The 20,447-nt window shown below is 46.1% G+C and overlaps 1 protein-coding gene across 3 annotated transcripts in view; it reads left to right on the forward strand.

The window, feature by feature from the left end:
- Window positions 1-20,447, forward strand: part of DLGAP3 (DLG associated protein 3) — a 184,615-nt gene that overhangs the window by 40,839 nt on the left and 123,329 nt on the right. The window lies entirely within an intron of this gene.

Consider the following 20,447-nt stretch of genomic DNA (forward strand, 5'->3'; position numbering starts at 1 on the left):
TTCATCATTTGCTTCCCTTCTTGTCCAGCCTCACACTAGAAATACAAATGCTAGAGTGAGAAAGATACACCCTTGTAGGAGTTATAAGTAGATCCCTGCTGGATCAAACCACTCTAGTCCAGCATCCTGTTCTCACAGAGGGCAACCCAGATACCCAACGGAAGCCCACTGGAGGACATGAGCGTGATAGTTCTCTCCTGCTCCTGATCCCAAACAATTAGTATGCAGAGGTGTTCTGCTTATGCTAGTGGAAGTCATCTAATCATCATGATTGGTGGCCATTGGCAGCCTTATCTTCCATTCATTTCTCTGATCTGCTTTTAAAACCATGATTCCATCTCAGTTAGTGGCTGTCACTGCATCTCATGGTAGAAGATCCCATAGTTTTAACTATGTGCTGTATGGAAACATATTGCCTTTTGCCTGTCCCAAATCTGCCACCATTCTAGTATCAAGGAGAAAAGCATCTCCCTACCCTCTTCCTTCATGCCAGGCATAACTTTCCATATCTCTGTCCTGCCCTCCCTTGCCTGTTTTCTAAACTTAAAAGACTCTCACATGTTGCATACTTTCCCCCTTAGGCGATTTGCTCCAGCCCCTTAATCATTTTTCTTGCCCCTTTACTTTTTCCAGATTTACATTATCCTTTTTGAGGTGCAACAGCCCAAACTATGCACAATATTCCAGGTGCAGATGCCCCACAAATTTGCATAAAGGCATTTCATTCTCACCCCATTTCCTGACAATCTGATCCGTAGCATGGAATTTGCCTTTCTCACAGCTGCTAAATGCTGGGCTGACATTCTTATCGAGCTACCCAGCACGACCCCAAGTCCTCTTTTGTGGTCAGTCATTGTTAGTTCAGGCGCCCATCAGCGCATATGTGAAGTTAGGGTTCCTTGTGCATTAATGTGTCTTTTCACTTGCTCATGCTGACCCTTGATAACCCACCCAGATGGAATTTAGCTGCAGCATTGGGGGGGAGCATGAACATTTGTCCAAGGCTGTGATGCGAGTCAAGATGGGAACTTGAGCTCAGCGTAATGTACAGAGTCGAAAGCAGCCCTTGTGAAACAGAAGCCTTAGTACCTCACCTTTCCCAGTTCTTAATCTGCCTTTTGAAAGATGCTTGTTCGCTCCCTCCCTTCTGCTAATCCGCTCAGTCTTTATCCCCATCGCTGCAATTCACAAGGCAGGAGGCTAGGAGTGCTTTACAGGGCATGGATCACACATGCTGAATTACTGATTGTCAGCTTAGTGAGGCGAGTGATTCCCCAGCACACGTACACAAGTTTGCGAGCTCCGCTTGCCTTTTGCTAGGGAACTCTGCTCCAGCCCATATAGAGTAAAGACAGATGTGTTTCTATTGTAGGCCCATAGTGAATACCTCTCTTCATTTGCAAGTGGCAAACCAGGGGAAGCAGCTCAATGCTTATGGGGAGAACAGACTGCCAGTGGTTAGAGCACCAAACTAGGACATGGGAGACCAGGTTTCAAATCCCCACGCAGCTGTGAAGTTCATTGGGTGAGCTTGGGCCAGTCACGTATTCTCTGGCTAAGCTACTTCACAGGGCCGTTGTGACGATAAAATGGAGAGGAGTTCTATGTAGACCACTTTTGAGTTCCTTGGAGGAAAGGTGGGATACAAATGTAATTATTAATAGGAAGAACACAGGGAGTTGCCTTATTCCGAGCCAGACCTTTGGTGCATCTAGCTCAGTATTATCTACATCTGGGGTTGCTAAACTTTTTGGACCAGTAGGAACATTTTGAATCTTGAGAGAGTGTTGGGACACTGGTCACAAAATAGCTGCTGTAGGCAGAAGGGGCATAACACTTAGAGAGACAGTCACCCCAACAACCATAGACAGACCATGGGAAGTCAGCTATGTCCTGCTGGTTGTGATTAGAAGATCACACAGTATTGAGCTGAAAGACACAGAGAGAGATGCTGTTGCTACCTAATGGGAACAGGCAGTATTCCTAAGTACCAGGAAAAATATGCAAGGTGGCCACATCACACACACACACACACACACACACACACACACACTCATTTTACAGAGAGCATTTAGAAGATACCTGCACATTTTTGCTCCATAAATTTCTTTCTAGGAGGGCTAAAGACTTGCTTTAAAAAAATGAAAGCTCAGAGTCTGGGGCACCTGCCTGGGGACACCAATGAAAACCTTTGTGGGCACCATGACACTCACAGGTGTTGGGAACCCCTGATCTACACTGACTGGCAGTATCGCCTCCAAGTTTTCAGGCAGGGGTCCCTCCAGTTCAACCTTAAGTTGCCAAAGACTGAACCTTGGGCCTTCTCCAAGCAAAACATGGATTTTGGTCCTTCTGCCTCCTCTACATCAGTTTGCATTTGTTTGGGTTTTTTTGTGTGGTTTTTTGTTTGCTTGCTTGCTTGTTTTTGTTTGTTTACCCATGAAAAATTGTCAGCATTTTGTTGCAAATTTCTCCTGGTATATCCATTTTTGTGTGCAATTTTGCTGATTAACACATCGTTGCAAGCGATGTTCACTAATATTTTAATATCTCGCTTTCACTAATCTATGCATTTCTCGTGCATACCTTTCCCTAACGTATACATTTTGTATGCAGTATTTCATCAGAATTGCTCTGCAAATTTGAGAGAAGTGCCGGTTTTGAAGGATAGCTGTGTTTCGGTTCACATATTGCTTCAAAAAGTAGGCTGGTGCAAATTAGATGGCTCCACATTAAAATTGGAAGTGAACAGAATTTCTCTTTCAGCCCTAATCCATCTTGAAGTGTGGTGTCCATATTACTGGTGAGCAGAAGGTAGATTTCAATCTGCTGGTAGATCTATAGATGATTCACAGCAGATCAGCCAGCATTTCTGACTCCCACTTCTTCAATACAACACAAAGATGTGACTTTTTTCTCCTTAAAGCTCATTGCTGAAATGATGAAAACTTGTGGTAACCAGGAGTGGGCTGTTGTGTGAACAGACTGTGTGAGCTCAGGTCATTACTGGTGCTTTAAACAAATTCTTAGCTCAGAATGGGCTCGGAGGCACCCTGTTCTTTGATTCTAACTATATGGGGTTTTTTTGTACCTGACTCTGGTTGATAGATCTTGTGGTCTTATGGAAAAGCAAAGCAGATCTGACAAGCCTGAAGTCTGCCCCTGCCGCTGCCGTGCTCTAGATAAGGCCTGTCTAATGGAATAGATTGATCAGGACAGTGGGCTGCCTCTGGTTGATTTAAAATACCTTTCCACAGCTTGGGCCCAAAGGACCCTGCAATCCGTGAAATGGCAATTTAAAAGAAATCCATCAACAATGTAAGATTAATAACAATTTAACAAGGCAGATGGGGAGAATCGGCTACAGTGACATGGTAGCAGCAACAAAGAGGAGTTCATAACATCACTATTTATTTGTTCTAGTTAATACACACACACCACTTCTCCCCTCCATTTAAGGAGGGGCTCAAAGTAGCTTACAAATGTAAAAGTGACAACCATTAAAACATTTTTTTTAATTAAAAAAAAACTCTGGGGGAAAAACCAGCAAGAAAAAGCAAAGACACAAATCACAGTACCAACAATCAATACATTGGAGCAGCAACAGAATCGAAATCTTGTTTAAAAAGGAAAGTTTTCAGTTTCCAACAGGACACAAATGAAGAGGAAGGCCCCAGGGCGGGTTACACCGATTTGAAAGCACAATATAGCAATCACTTTAAAACAAATTATAGTCAAGAGAGTAGGCTGGATCCTAAATACCTATATTTGACATGTCCGGGACAAGGAAAGAGGAGCATCTGAAGCACACAGTGGAAACTGCACAATTCCATCTGCAGTTAGGGAGTTCCAGAACTAACAGGTTGCCATGCCCTTCCACCATTTCTGAGGGCAGCGGAACTACCCTCTGTTGACAGAGACTGTAGGGAGGAAAACCTGAAGTGGAGCAGGACTCTCTTCACTTGGGATTCCCAGCAACTGGTATTCAGAGGCATACTGCCTCCAACAGTGGAGGGTACAATAAAGCTATCATGGTTGGTAGCCTTCAGTAGCTCTATGCTCCATGAACCAACCCTGCCTCAGAATGCAACAGCACACCTAAGAGGGATGCAACAGTTCATCTTAAAGGACAGGCTACTCATCCAACTACTCAACTAGTCCCAAATCCAGGGATATAATATAATGTCCACTTGGTGCCTAAATGAATGCAATTGTATGCACACGAAGTATGCATTCCTAGGGAAGGTGTTCTAGGGATGAGGCACCATCACAGAGAAAAGGGTCGTTTTCCAAGTTGCCATCCACTTAACCTCTGGAGTAAGGCTTCAGATAAAGATCTCAGAGAACAACCATTCCAACAGCCATTCTATCAGGCTGCAGAGCTGGGGGAGGGAAGGGAAACATGTCTATTCCATTGGCTGTACTAAGACACCAATTGCCTTTAGCTTTTCTCTCTCATCCATTACCTAGCAATAGACAATCTATCAAGCTCCCTGTACTGTTTCCATCCCAGCTGGTCAGAATAAGAATGATAACCTTAAGAACCAATGCCTGAGCTTGCTTCAAACCCACACCCCTCTACCCTCCCCAACCCTTTTTCTTTTTGTGCTGTTTCTTTCATGCTGTAAAAGACAGTCTCTCTCTGTTATTGTTATTGATATGTAAGCCAATCTGGACACCTTTTTCATTTGAAGAGCAGGGTGATAACAAATGTTTTAAATAAACAAATAATAAACAATGGGCATGTTCTTACAAGAGAAGGTGATCCCAGCCCATATAGAGGTCAAAATCAGCACTGCAAATTGCTGAGTTTGACCAAACTGCAGGAGGCAGCGGAAGACAGGAGTGCCTGGCATGCTCTGGTCCATGGGGTCACGAAGAGTCGGACACGACTAAACGACTAAACAACAATGCTGAGTGTCCCCTATGGTGAGGCAAATGGTTTAAATAAAAGAAAATAAAGGTGCAGAATTCAGAGTAGTCAAGAAGATAGTCAAAGCAAAGTCAGAATAATATTGTCCATTGAAGTTGCAAAGATATTGTGGCAACAGACAGAGGGAAATTAAGCTACAGGAGATTTTGTCTCCTTTCCCCGCCTCGAGTGTGCTACACCTCACTTGTTTCATCTCAGTCTGGAAAATACTTTGGCATGTGCACAGAAACATGGGGATTTCCATTTGAAGAGAAGCTGCCTCACTTTCCTGGGTGAGCGAAATCTCCCTTGGGAAAGCTGCCAATTTCAGCCCAGTCCACGTATTGAGACGTCAAAGAAGCGCCCCTGAAGTGACCTCTGATCATTGAAGAGGAAAATGGAACTGATCATTAGTTACTTGCTGGAGCCTCTCACGCTAATGGAGATCTCAAGGGAAAGGAAGAGGACTCAAGGTGACTAAGGTGCTCTAGAGCAAGACTCTCCATCCTTTTTAGGCCCCTGGGCACGTGGGGATTTTTGAGTGAGTGCTTCTCTACCCCCTGTCTCCAGAACAGAGAGAAAGTGCATGCCCGCACACTTAGCTTTTCCAAGGAATCTGATTAAAATAATCTGAGCCTTGAAAAGCACATAGAGGTGAAAAGAGGAAGTGAGAAAGAGCGCCACTCTTCCAACTTCCTCCTCAAGTTCCAGGCATTTTTCATGGGTTAAACAGTAACCTCACCACCTCATTCATTCATAAATTTTATATACTGTTTGCTTGTTGTTGTTGTTTTTTTAAAAAACCCTCAAAGTAGTTTACAGTAAGAATAAAATCATCACTAAAAACAGTTAAAAGCAACTATTTTAAACATTCAAAAAAATTAAAATCAGCAAAACTAGAAACAGCTTAAAAACACAGAGATTCTACATATCTGTGTAGGCTCCCTAAATAAAAATGTTTGTAGCACATGCTGGAAAACTGACCAAGGGATAAGGAGGCTAATGGGCACCACATGGATGCCGCGTTGTTGCAATTCCCTGTGACTACAAGCAATAAATATTTTGTTGAATTGGGTGCCACACCAGTGGATCCTGCTCTAGAACAGTCTTCAACCTGGGACTCACCTCTAGCCCAAACATGGCATCCAGCTGCTCTTCTTCTTCTTCTCCTTCACCATAGTTTCATTCTGCTAGGGCTTCTTGTGTCAGGAGAGGGACAAGACAATTGGTTGGCTGTTTGGCATCCATCTGTTTTAGGAGACAATGGGGGGACTAGACATTTCATAGAAATGGGGTGTGTAATGGCATTGTATGTCTATGCCTCAGGGACTCCACTCCATCCTTGCTCCATTAAGAACTTGGGGTCCTTCTGGATTCCCCCTGTGATTGAAACACCTTGCCTCTGTGTTGGAGAGAAGGAGCCTTGAAAACGACTGGAGAGGATGAAGCCAAAGAAAAAGGTTGTAATCTTATTTTGGCTCTGTTGATTTTTATCCAAACATGTTAGATAGATCCTTTTATGTTTTTTAATTCCTTTTATGTATTTCTGGCTTTTGATCTTATGTTAGAACCTGTGTTGAACCTCCAGGGTAGAATGAGTTTATGCTATAACTTCATTACTTCCCATCTGTGCAGAATACTCTCTGATTTCTACCTATGCCCTGGGGCACACCTGGATAGACACCATCCAGGGATGCAAGGCCCAGGTGAGTTGCATCCTCTCAGTAGCAGGAAGCAGGTTTCTTCACCTTTCCAAAATGCTGCTGGTGCTGCTGCTGTTCACCAGACAGGCCCAGGGCAGGTTGTAACATTAAAATCAGTTAAAACAGTTTGGAATCAGAAGATTAGAACGGATCCTAAAAATATTTATCCCTGCGTATGACTAAAGGAATACAATGAAAGTGCCAGGCATTTTAAAAATTAACTTTTGCATATATAATTAGTGGGGGACATAACGAAACATCAGCTAACATGACCTATAACAATATTCCATTGATCCTGACTGAAACATATGAATTAATATAGGTAGTTCATATGTCCAAATAGGATCCAAGTAAAGTTGGTCGTTACACACTTTTTTGTTTAGATGTAGAAAGGGCAGTGAGATCTTCAAGCTGCGAGTTGGGTATTGATTCTTCCAGTTTCGCAGTACATTTCTTTGTCGTCACAGGGCCTCACAGGGTTCATTTTCACTGTCCATCTGTGAGCTCTCACACCTCAGGTATATAATTTAAGAGGGCATGAACATTCACAAATAAACATCCAGATTTATTTCCAAGGCAAACAATAATTGCTGATCAGAAAGAAGACATCACAAGAGCACACCCCCACATAATACACCTTGAAGAATCTTTCTTACTGCAAGGAGGATTTGTGTGCATCCAAAATCATTTATCTTATCCATCTTCATTTCTTAAATTCTCAATAACATGATCTAACCCCCCCCCCTTTTTTTTTTACCCTTAACATCCACTCTCTATAGTCATCCTCCATCTCCAATGGGTTTGCCTCTCTTGCGGCAGGGACAATTGAATCTTAACAACCTTGGATTTCACAGGCCAAACTGATCAAAATCGCGGACCTAATCAAACACATTCATCTACTTTGTTAGGAACGGAACTAATCAAACTTAACAAAGTCAGCATCCCTCATGAATATTTGAAGTCTGTTAAAATTGAATTAGAAGACTCAATAATGGAAATGAATCTTCAGATTTGCTCCTTATGTCCATTACCCTAGTTTCGTATCAGTTCTGTTGTACAGCTCGGCAGGCTGCTTTCAGCCCAGACCCATGGAGTGGGGGGAAAGGGGGTTGCTTCACCCTTGCGTTTTGCTCCCCAGGTTTACACATGGCTATAGGTAGGGCTGAGTCAAAGTAGGGTGGTGCTTTCTATGATCAGCCCCCTTAACAATGACACCACCACCCAATATCACAATTGTTCACACCCCAAATACGCACCTGAATGCAGAAATTGTTCCTTTGCACTGCAGTGCTTCAGGTTTGAGGGGTCCTTATCCAAACTGCCCTCTGAGGGGTCCTATGTTAATTGGTCCCTGGGACTCTTAGCTGTTGCAAAGGGTCATAGGAAGCTCCACTTTGCTCTTTTTCTGCCTTCCTCTTCTCTTTCTGCGCTCTCTCTCTCCACTACCCCATTTAATTTTCTCTCTCTGCTATTCCCTCCCACACTGAGTTTCATCTCCCCTTCTCTTCCTTCCATTCCTTTTATTCTCCCTTTCTGCCGCCACATTTTCATTTGCTCTCTTTTTCTTCCACCTCTTCCTCTTTACACTATTCCCTTCTCTCTGTGTGTCTTTCCCCCTCCTTCTCTCCCCACCCAGCAGGCTGCCAGGGAAAGGGACAGCTCACTCTTATCAATGGATCACTTGCAGTGGGCTTTTGATACTAGGTTGAGGGACACATACAATTAGGTTGCCCGTCTCTGCCCTATTCCCTGCCACATGCAAAGAGGGAGCTGAGCACACATAGTCCACAGGAGTTCGCTCCCTAGACACACGGCTACAGTCAGAAGAATAAAATGTGCAGACGTTTAGAAGGGGGTTTTCTGTGAACATTTTTGCATCCCCCAAAATTGCATCCTTCCTCCACAGCGGAAAATCAAACTGCACAAGAAGTCATCATAAAGCTAATGACGGGAAATAAGTCCCTTCCATGGAATATATGCAATGTAATTGGCCTTGCACGTGCTGTTTCTCATGAGATTTCTAGCCTCCAAATGCACATTTGCTTGCTTCCCCCCACCCCATTTCATAATGTTTTTATGAAAATGACCCTTGATTCAGTAAGCATCCATAGACTGGAGTACAGTGGTACCTCGGATTACAGATGCTTCAGGTTACAGGCGCTTCAGGTTACAGACTCCGCTAACCCAGAAAGTGGGTTAACCTTGGGTTAAGAACTTTGCTTCAGGATGAGAACAGAAATCTTGTGGCGGCAGCGGGAAGCCCCATTAGCTAAAGTGGTACCTCAGGTTAAGAACAGTTTCAGGTTAAGAACGGACCTCCAGAACAAATTAAGTTCTTAACCCGAGGCACCACTGTACAGACAGGCTGCTGGAGGGGTGTGTGTGTGCATTTGTGTGCTTTGCTACTAGCTACTGGGAGCCCTGGTTCACACAGATCTGCAGATCACCTTATAGGGGCTTCTCCAAAGTTTCTCAGGGACTTATTCAGTGGCAAGGCCAGTGATGGCTAAAAGACTTTGCACACCATCATTTTCTGTTCTGAATTTTTGGATGCATTCTGGGGCACTTATGCAGTTCATATGGAAAGGACGTTGCTGGCTCCCATTGTTCTGGGAACCTGAAGCCTAAATCAGCAGGATTTGCATATACCATATTTCTCTATGCCTGATTTCATACTCTGGCAAGAAGCCAGCAGCTCCCCAGTCGTACCATTGCAACAAGCTGGTTTATGTGCTGGAAATGCTGAGAGTTTGTGCATCGCAGGTTTATTTTCCTAGAAAGACGAGACTCTGAAATCAGAGAAAGAGGGGGAGGCAGCACCCATGCCTGGAGGTGTGGTCACTGCAGAGTGAAATGTGTCCAGTCACCAGTTCAGAATTAAAGCCTCTTAATTTAATCACTAGCAATACATGAGCTGCAGCTAAGAGCGAATGGCAGGAGGCAAGAGGTACCGTTATTTATTGCACTGCCGATTGATCGTAGAGTGATGCCTGGGGGGAGGGGGAAGCATAGAATTAAAAATAATTCTTGGCAACAAGACACACGGGCACTTTGAGCCTTTGGCTTCAGCAGCAGCAGGATTGTTGAGTTGGCCTGAGTGTCTACTTTTTTTGTGCACAGTTTTGGAGATGGGGGAAATAGGCTGGTAGCAGCTAAGCAAAGTAAATGCCTCAGTCCTCACACATTGTTTTCTATGTTTAAGAGCTGAGCCGTAGGCAGCTGTTGAGTAGAAGTCAGGAGCCAGGAGTTAGGAGGGAGTCAAACCCAGAGGTCAGAACCAAAGAACAAACCAAGCACCAGAGCCACTGAAATCTATCTTCATCCAAAATCTGCCACTGCCCCAGCAGTTCCATGCTGAACAAGAACACTTTCTGGCCTCTCTCTGCTGATAATGCTGGCCCCAGACATTTTGGTGCCTTAAGTGGAATACCCCAAACCTGGATTAAGGTGAGGGCCCTGGTGCAATTCCCCACATAGGATTCCCCTGCCCCCACAAAGGAATGCATACAATGAATTAGTATTGGGGCACCATTCCACACCATTTTCTTCCCCCTCTCCTTCTTGGCAAACAGGAGATCCACTGCTCATGAGACTTTTAATCTCAGGGTTGTGGGTTGGAGCCCCATTGTGGGCAGTGGGTTGGACTAGATGACCCTCATAGTGCCTTCCAACTCTGCAATTCTATGAACACATAGGCAGGCAGGAGGAGGGTGGGGAGCAACCCAGCATCTCACTGCCTTTCTTTTCCTTCCTTCAAAAGCTCTTCTGTCCACAGTAAATATGTAATGCACCACCAGCACACAGGCAATGGGATGAGGTTGAGGTGAAGCTAGAGAGGAAGTCCTTTCTACCGCCCCTCTTTATCTCCCACTCTGTTCAAAAGCCTGAGTTCTGGGCAACAAAATATGTCCACTGCCAACACTTCATTGCTATCTTTTTGCCCCACCACCCTCGCCCTCCAAAAAACCCACCAAAGGCAAATAGGCTTACTTTTGGCTGCTGCTACCATCTTCCACACCAACTCTCTGAATTCCACACACACACACACCCAAGAGAAAGGGAGAGGAAAACTTGGCAGCCGATCAGCATGGAAGCAAAAGAGCCCTTCCAATACGAAACCTGTACCCCTTGCGTCAAGAAATTATCCAGTCAGGTGGATAACTTTCCTTCCAGGAGGACTACAGACTTGCCCTTTTTAAAATGAAAGCTCAGATCCTTGTCTACCTTGCAGGCATGAGCACTTGTGCAATTGCTGTAACCACACCATGGATAATCTGACTTTGGGAAGACCAAATCCCCACTTCCATGCTAGGAGCAGCCCATTAAAAGAAGAATGGGGAATTTCGAGCCTTGGGGCTAAATGGGCCCCTCCACAGGCCTCTCTATGTGGCTCTTGGGACACCTCAGGCTATGTCTCCTCCCTAGCCACAGCTCCTGCTAGACTGAGCTTGCACCCTTCTTGTGTGTACTTGCCTGGGCGCATTGTGTCCTTGAACTCTAAGAATGCTTCTCACTTGCCCGGCTGGAGAATGGAAAGAGCTGCGTGAGTGTGTTTAGAAGTTAACCTAACAGGACAAAGGTCCATTTTGCATTCATTTCTCTGCCCACTTTTGCCTCCGGCCATACCCAGAACTGGCATGTGGCCCCCAGACAGCTACCCAAGAGGGATGGTGGCCTTTGGACTGAATACATTTCCCGACCCCTCTTTGAAAAGTCTCACCCATAGCATTCAGACATCAATTCCTGCCTTCACCCGTCCCTCTAAATTCTACCACCAGAAGCCACCCACTTCCCCTTGCTGCTTGATAGAGGCAGCACTGCCTGCTGAGGAGAGCCCAAGGCCAGGCTAGCACTCCTTCAGTATGTGGAACCTCTTTTCCCACCAGGGAGATGCCACAATCTGTATCCCTGGTGGCTCACCATGTGGGACTGTTTCCAGCTCTGGCCTCAGCAGCTCCTGACAGCATTTAGAAACAAGGTTGAGTTGGAAATGCTTCTGCTCTCCTTTTCATAAAGGCATTGCTGTGATTCAGAATGACAGCACTGACGTGATATGAGTTCTTGGAGCAGAAGGGATGTCAAAGGTCAGAATGGGCTTGGAGTCCAGAGGCATATTTACACACATCCAGGATTCAGAGGTTGTTATCTCAAGGTGACTTACTGCTGTCTACACCAGGAATAGGCAAACTCGGCCCTCCAGATGTTTTGGGACTGCAACTCCCATCATCCCTAGCTAACAGGACCAGTGGTCAGGGATGATGGGAGTTGTAGTTCCAAAACATCTGGAGGGCCGAGTTTGCCTATGCCTGGTCTACACAGTCATGGGGAAGCCTAAGTAAGGAGGGAGCTTCCTCCAAGGAGCTCAAGGTGTGAAGTTTATCTTCACAACACCCTGTAAGGTAGGTTAAGCTGAGGGGCTGTCAGCTTTATGGCTCAGTGGGAATTTGAACCCTGGTGTCCCCATCAGAGGCTACTAGCCATAGTGGTTATGCTGTGCCAAAGGCTGGAGGCAGTATGAATACCAGTTGCTGGAAATCGCAAGCAGGGAGAGTGTTCTTGTACTCGGGTACTGCTTGCAGGTTTCCCACCCCTACTTCTCACACATTTTTTGTTTCTTTCTTTCGAAAACTGATTCTGAACCCTGAATGACTGCTGGGGGCAGAGCAGGGTGCTGAGAATGGAGAAGCACCAGTAGACAGAAGCAGCAAAGTTGCCTGGCTTTCCCTCTGCCCCCTGCTGCTTATAGGGCAATGGGCACAGGAAAGAGAGAGGACAGAAACCTTTCAATCCCGCTCCAAATTGAGCTCCAACTTAACATTCAAATAAGATGATTATACACTGAAGACGTGCCCATAAATTCCGGAAACTTAATTGCTCTGTTGCCAAGCAGAGGTTCAGGTATCTCAAGTGTGTCTTTGTCTAATGCTTGAGTTGTGCAGTGGGTGTTGTTGTGCTCCAGTTGCATCTGATTGGTTGTTTGCAGTCAATCCATGTGACCTTGGTTGCAAAAGTTCTTAGCTGCTGGCAGAGGAGCAAGGGACAAGATGTTAGGTGGGGTTGTGCACAAAACACCCAGAGAGACTGTGGGTCGGTCTTATGCATTGCTTAGATGCATAGGCCTGTGTGTGCGTGTGTGTGTGTGTATGTATGCCTGAATGAATAAATGAGTGGGTATATGTGAGAATGAATTGTGTGGCTCTTGTGTGAGATGTGCAAAACGGGACGCAGGTGGTGCTGTGGGTAACCCTCAGCGCCTAGCACTTGCCGATCGCAGGGTCAGCGGTTCAAATCCCCGCGGCGGGGTGCGCTCCTGTTGCTCGGTCCCAGCGCCTGCTAACCTAGCAGTTCGAAAGCACCCCCGGGTGCAAGTAGATAAATAGGGACCACTTTATAGCAGGAAGGTAAACGGTGTTCCGTGTGCTGCTCCGGTTCGCCGGAGCAGCTTCGTCACGCTGGCCACGTGACCCGGAAGTGTTTGCGGACAGCACTGGCTCCCGGCCTCTAGAGTGAGATGAGTGCACAACCCTAGAGTCTGTCAAGACTGGCCCGTACGGGCAGGGGTACCTTTACCTTTTACCTTTTTGTGTGAGATGTGCATGAATAAGAACAGAAGAAAAGCCTGGCCATTGGAAGATCGTTTCCAAAAAAAACTGTACAACGGGGGTGGTGAACCTGCAGCCCACAGGTTGCATCCAGCCCACTAAATTTCAGAGCTCCCCCAAATGCAGTTTGAAAACTAATGAGGAGTTGGTTTGGAAGTGGGATGCCAAGATACAAACCCCTCACTCAAGGCCAGCGTCCACTGCTGATACCCGCCCCCTCCCATTGCCCTGTGACTCACAGGGACATACACAGCTATCTTATACTGAGTCAGACCATTGGCCCATCTAGCTGAGTATTAATTAATTGAATCTTGGAAAGAAAAAGAAGAAAGAAACTTGAAATGAAATTTTTTAAGTCAAGGCACACACCTTCCCTATAATTGTCTTTCTGCAGCTGCAGTCAAACTATTTAATCACAGGATCAGAGGTGGCTGTCTTCTACTGACTCGGACCTTTGGCCCTTCTAGCTCAGTATTAAGCACGCTGACTGGCAGCAGCTTCCCAGGAATCAGACAGGGTTTTCTACCAGCCCTACCCGAAGATGCCATGGATTGAACCTGAGACCTTCTGCATCCAAAGCAGGTGCTCTACTGCTGAGCTGTGGCCCGTCCTCCTACTTGCTGTTCTGCCTATTCACCTTCCTTGCCCAAATGTGTGAGCATTGATAAGAGCCACTTCCCCTGCCTGTTGCATTCCAGTTGTTTTGGACTACAACTCCCAGCAGCCCTGTCCAGCATAGCAAATGGCCAGGAGTGATAGGAGTTGTAGTCCAATAACATCTAAGGGGACACCAGTTGAGAAATGCTTACCAGTAGCAAGCGGGAAACAGCAGCAGTCTCTAATTGCCTTGGCCTCTCCTTCTGGATGGTGGTGGGAATGGGCCACTGATGACAGGGACAAGGAGGTGGTTCTTCTCATGGACGGAGCCCTGCAAAGAACCTCTGGCCCTGAGTTCTTCAACCTTGGGTCACCAGATGTTTTACTACAACTCCAACCAGCCCCAGTCAGATTTGCCAAGGGTCAAGAATGATGTAGTCCAGCGGCATCTTGGGAATCCAAGTTTGAAGAAGACTGGTCTAGCCCAAGGTTCACAAAACCTTCTCACCCAAGAAAGTGCTCTAGGTGACCATACTGGCTGCAGCTCCTCTTTTACATTCCGGGGATTGTTGCAAGTGTGAAACCAAGGAAGAACCGTAAAAGGCTTTCTGTGCCAGGGAATGTTATAGAGAGAGCAGAGAGCAAAGTCTGGAGTGGCAATTGAAGAGCCATAAGTGGAGGCCTATCACATATCATTGGGAGCCCTTCAAGGCTTACCAGCAGTTCAGCAATCCAGCTGGTTCAGCCAATGCAACTTGGAACCAGAAACTCGAAAGTGCATTTGGGTCCATGATAAAGGTGCGCTGCTCTGCTACCTCCTTGAGCTGCGAGGGCCAAGCCGTTGCTATATAAATAACTTTCTCAGTATGAAAGGCCCTCGACCTACTTTCCAGACAATAGCACCGGCCTCTGTCACTCATTCATCAACCACTTTCCCCCCACCTACCCCTGGCTCCCGGCAGGAGTCTCATGTCCTGGATTGCTGCCATTCTGCAGCCTTCTCCACCTTTCTGTTCAGACAGCCTGCTTACTGTAAGAGCCAAAGCAACCCTCTGGCCTCAAGGTCATTCCTTCTCGGCCATGCAGAGGCATAGCAATCAGTCATAGGATGAAGGTACATGCCATAGTACCTTTTGAAGCATCGTGACAGTACTTCAAGGGGCAGGCAAGTGAATTCTTAACAATACAACAGGAGTTGTAGAGGCTTCCATTAGCCCCAGGCAGCATAGTCAATGGTCAGAGATGACCTGACCATTGCAACATCTGGAGGGAACCACATTGACTGCCCCTTAGATAGGGGGTGGGTGGGTGGGTGGGCGGGTGCGTGTGTGCGTGCATGCATACATTCATGGATGTATTGTAGCTCACTAGCAGAGCGCATGGTTTCCATGAAAATGGTCACAGCTTCATTCACTGGCATCTCCAGTTGCATTGTAGTGTGGAAAGTCTGTTTCTGGCTGAAATCCTACACAACTAATGCCAGTCAGAGCACACTAGGGCTAGCCAACATGGCATCCTCCAGATGTTCTTGGACTCAACTCCTATCAGCCCTAGTGAGCATGGTCAATGGTCTTGGATAATGGGAGCTGGAGTCCAACAGCATCTGGGGGGGGCACAATATTGGCTGTCCCCTGTGGGGACTATCCTGGGCGAGATGGATCTGACCTGGCAATTGTCAGCTTCCTCTTTTCCTTCCATTGGAAGAATTGTGCAGGGCAGCTACAACACTCTAAGGAGGCTGAGAAAAAGGTTTCTCATTTGAATCCAAAGGATGGGCATTCAAAGAAGCCAACCGAATGGATGTCTTCTCTGAAACGCACCCTTTCAGAGTAGAATTTCTGACAAAGAGGAATGAGCGTCTATCAACAGATGTATCAGGAGCAGAGCTGATCTTAGGGGGGGACTCTCCTGTACCACTTAATAAAAAAAAGTCAGTATTTGTATAAAAGTTCCCCGTGCTAATCAGTACATAGAGATGCAAAATTAGATGCGTTCTATTTCTATTCAAGTTACAGCAATTGCATCTCACCATGCTGGATCAATTTATAGTTATAGATCATAGTTAAACTATGGAACTTATTCCCAGAGGAGGCAGTTATTGCCACTAACTTGGATGGCTTTAAAAAAGGGATTAGACAAATTCATAGAGCATAAGGCCACTTGCCCCGATAGCTATGCTCTGCCTTCTGAATACCAATTGCTGGAAGCCACAGGAGGGGAATGGGCTATTGTGCTAAGCTTTTCCTGGCAGTTCTCCCGCAAGCATCTGGTTAGCCACTGTGAGAACAGGAAGTTGGACTAGATGGGCCATTGAGCTGATCCAGCAGGATCTCCTTATGTTCTTAGGTGGCCTGTGTACTTGCTCGGTCTGCCATTCAGGTGCTCACTGCTGTTACTGAGCAATTCCAAGGCCCCTTTCTTATGTTATTTTCTTTTTTAAAAAAAAACACACTTTAAATTGGATTTGTACCACGCAGCCTTTCAAATAGAGCACTGACCTCTGCAAAGTATGGTACATGGTCCTCCTAGCTGACGTGGAAAGAGGTGGCTCAATATATTGTTAGTTTCAATGGATTGTAACCAGGGCTTTTTTCCCCAGCCGAAATTCACCTGATCTCAGTTCTGGCACCTTTCAGGTGGGCACTATTGTAAGAGAACAAGGGAGGCGTTCGTGGTGAGTTTTGGCACCTCTTTTTCTAGAAAAATAGCACTGATTATAACAAGTGTTAGTCCTACTCGGAGTACACTCACCAAAATGAATGAGGTTGCATAATAAAACTCCCTCTATTTCAAGAAGACTACCCCAGGGTGATATCCAGCACAGCGCTAAGGCAAATATCCAATTAGAACAAGAATTTCTGCTTGCGTAATGGAATTTTACCCCTCTCCTTCCCTTGTGTGCCCCATAAATCTGTTCTAGGGGTTTCCCAAAACCTCTGAAGCAGATTTAGGGAGAGAGTGGGGTGAAGAGAGGGGGAAAGTCCCATTGCACAAGCAGTAATCCTGGCACTGATAGGATGCATTAGTAGTATACTGCCTCCTGTGTCAAGGTGGTCCCATAGCTCTTAAATTCTCCTTGCTATATGTTCCTGGCCACCCAACCCCACAGGAGTTGGCAACACTTAAAGCACCAAGCCCACGATGCTTGACCAGGTCCCTACTAGTTCATCTGTAAGCATCAGGAGGGTGAGCTGACAGTTGGCTTAGCTGAGGCCAAAGCACTGAAGAGGTTAATGAATGAGTAATGGGGGAGAAGTCGTTCTTGGAAGAGAAGAGAAGTCTCCATGGCTGGCTGTGGCTGCAACGCCAGCTGGCTGAACTTCCAACCGGCTCAGCTGTTTGCATCGGCTTCTGTGCCAAAGATCGGAGTTCAGATGGAGAAAAGGGCTTGCAGACATGCAGTGCTGAAAGTAAAGTACATGTATGTGTTTCCCCTTGGAACTTCCAACTATGTATCTCGGTATCAAAGCTGGTGTGGACCAGCTATGTCCAACTGAAAACAAGGTTCATCCTCACTAGACACACCTTCCTCGACCTAATGCCTTCCAGACATTTTGGACTTCAGCTCCTATGGCTGGGACAACTAGGAGTTGAGGGCACCAAGCTGGGGGAAGGCTGAGCCTTATACTGAGTGAGACCATTGGCCCATCTGGCTCAGGATTGCCTACTCATTGGTAATGGCTCTCCGGGGTTTCAGACGAGGAGTCTTTCCCAGTCCTACCTGCAGATACCAGGCACTGAACCCAAGACCTTCTGCATGCAAGGCTGATGCTATACCACTGAGCCACACCATCCCCTTCTGCTCCCTCCCTCTGGCCAAAGGGGAGGAGACGGGGATGATCGCAGCAAAGGGGAGCAGCAGCCTTCAGCCTGCCTGCCCCCTCCTTCTCCTCAGTGCGATGGCCAGTGCAGGCCAAGCCTAATGCCCACACCACTGCTCAGACCACAAGACAAGTGGGCAGCAATGCCAAGGAGGAGAATTCGGTTCACCTGCTGTTCCTCCTCTTCTAAGGGTGACTATGCAGGTTGAAGCAATGAGGAGAAGGAGGCTTTTGCCCTGGTGAATTGCTGGTGGCCTGTATGAATGAATGGATGTGTGTGGCTACAACAGGTGAATGGGACCTTTTCAGTTTGAGGACCACATTCCCTTCTAGGCAATCTTCTGGGGGCCACATGCCAACAATGGACAGGGCAAGAGTCAAAAGTGGGCAGAGCAATAAATGCAAATTTTACCTTTGTGCAGTAGGCTAGTTCCTGCAAACACTTTCACACAAGTCTGTATCCTCCATCCAGGCAAGCAAGAGGCATTATCGGAGATCAAGGGCACATTCCAGGCAGGCAAAACACTTGAGGGGTGAAGCAGAGCCAAGGGAGAGTCCTGAGAGCCAGCTAGAGAGGGGTGGAGGTTCCCCATTCCAGTGCTACCAGGCTACATTTTATTAATATTATTATTTTGCTCCCTGCATGTCTGAATGCATTCAAGTAAACGAGGGTAAGGGGCAGAGTTGTGGCCTGTGGTGATTTTTGCAGGACACCATTTTTTTAAACAAACAAGCAAACAAACCATGATTGCAGGACTGAGTACACACTCCAGTTTCTTGACCATCTCGTTTCCATTTTAAACAGATGACAAGTTTCTAGTCCTTAGTGCTGCAAAGCTGTGCTTCAAAGTGCATGGGCAGCACCTGACAGAACCTCAGAAGCAGCCTTCTGGTGGGTCGGGAGCAGGGCTGCTGTGCCCACAGAGTTCTTTCCCTCATAACATGCTGAACAACACCCCCCGCCCTGAAAAAAATTATGCAGAATAAATAATAAAAAGCAAGGAGAGTGATGTGCAAATGAGTCAAATTATGCAAATTTGCTCAATTTGAATAATTTATACAGGTCATGGGATTTTAACTTTCCTTAGTAAAGAATTTGGATTGCCTGGGTGTGGAATTTAATTTTTATTTTGTTTTAACTTTTCAGCAAGGTGTGCACACTGCTGCCCTGTGTATGGAGCAGCGGGAGGTCTATAGATAAGGAGGTAGAACCTAGTGAGGTCCAGATTCAACCTCAGCATCTCTTATTAAAGGATCTCAGGTATCTTCCTGAAAAGAGGGGAGCCGTAGCTCAGCGTGCAGAAGGCACCAAGCTCAGTCTCTACTTTAAGAACTGATCTGGTAGAAGGTAGTGGGGAAAGACCTCTAGGCCCTGTAGAACTGCTGCCTGTCACATTAGGAGGTTAGCTAATGGGGTTCCCTCCAGATGTCATTGGGCTCCAGCCACCCCTGACCTTTGACCATGCTGGCTGGGGCTGATGGGAGTTGAAGTCCAACTTCTGGGATGAGGCCACATTAGCCATACCTGCAGATGATGTGCAAATAGTATACAGCAGCTTCCTTGCTGCCTGTTGGAGCAGTTGGCACTAGGATAGAAGGGCCAGTTGTCTTATCTCAAGAAAGCCCCTTAAATCTACTGCAAGAGAACTAGCTGCTCTTCTGCAAGCAGGGGTACACATTCCTGGCTGCCACCCGCTGGGCTTGATTCAGCTGTGCAAAGTGGGGGTGGAACTCCTGTAATTCAAATTCCCCCAAAGATCAGGCTGCAAAGTTCCTGGAAGGATCTTGAGTTGTATTTTTTTTGCCTGCCACCAGGAGTGCCGACCTGAATAAAATATGGGGGAGGGGCAGTTAAGCCCTGCTCTGCATAATTGATCACATGATGCAGCACACACACATCATGAGTGGGAAACCCAGCCAGATGGGAAGAGTATAATTAAATTATTATTATTATTATTATTATTATTATTATTCAACTATCCTGTACATGATCAGTGAATAGTAGCACACAAATGACAGCCCATGCGCACGGCACATAATGGTGCAGCCCATGCTCATGAAACACAGCTTCCTACAAGCAAAGTCCAATTTAGGTAGAGGTTTTTTTTAAAAAAAATGGATCAGGGCTTTGTGAATATCCATTATTTTTTTTGTGATTATTACGATGGATAAGTGTTCCAAATAGGCATCAAATCTGAGAACATTATCCTTCCTCTGCTAGTAACTATTTATTCAGTCTGATATTCAGACTGTTTAGGGAAGTTTTTAATGTTTGATGTTTTATCATAGTTGTAATATTCTATTGGAAACTGCCCAGAGTGGCTGGGGAAACCCAGCCAGATGGGCAGTGTATGAATTATTATTATTATTATTATTATTATTATTATTATTATTATTAGTGGGGTATAAATAATAATAATTATTATTATTATTATTATTATTAGAATGGCAATGCCCATTTATTTTGGGGTGCCCAGGGCCCTCACATATTTTATGGGGGGATGAAGACACCTCGGCCCCTCACAGTTGGTTCCTATGCCTGCCACTCTATTCCTTCCCTCCTCCTGCCCCGCCTCCCCATCTGAGGTTCTTTGGCTCAGGCAACCAAGCATCTGATTATGCATCAGTTGCTGGAAACAACAGGAGGGGAGAGTGCTCTTGTGCTCATGTTTTGTTCCCTGCTTTCCCACAGGAATCTGGCTGGCCACTGTGAGAACCCGGTGCTAGGGTAGGCTAGATGGGCCTTTTGGTTCTCATGACTGAATCATGAGTGTGAAAATTGGGGGAAACACCTGTCAGGAATTCATTAACT

Source organism: Podarcis tiliguerta, assembly GCF_965153285.1.
Source record: "Podarcis tiliguerta genome assembly, chromosome: 8".
Lineage (NCBI taxonomy): Eukaryota > Metazoa > Chordata > Lepidosauria > Squamata > Lacertidae > Podarcis > Podarcis tiliguerta.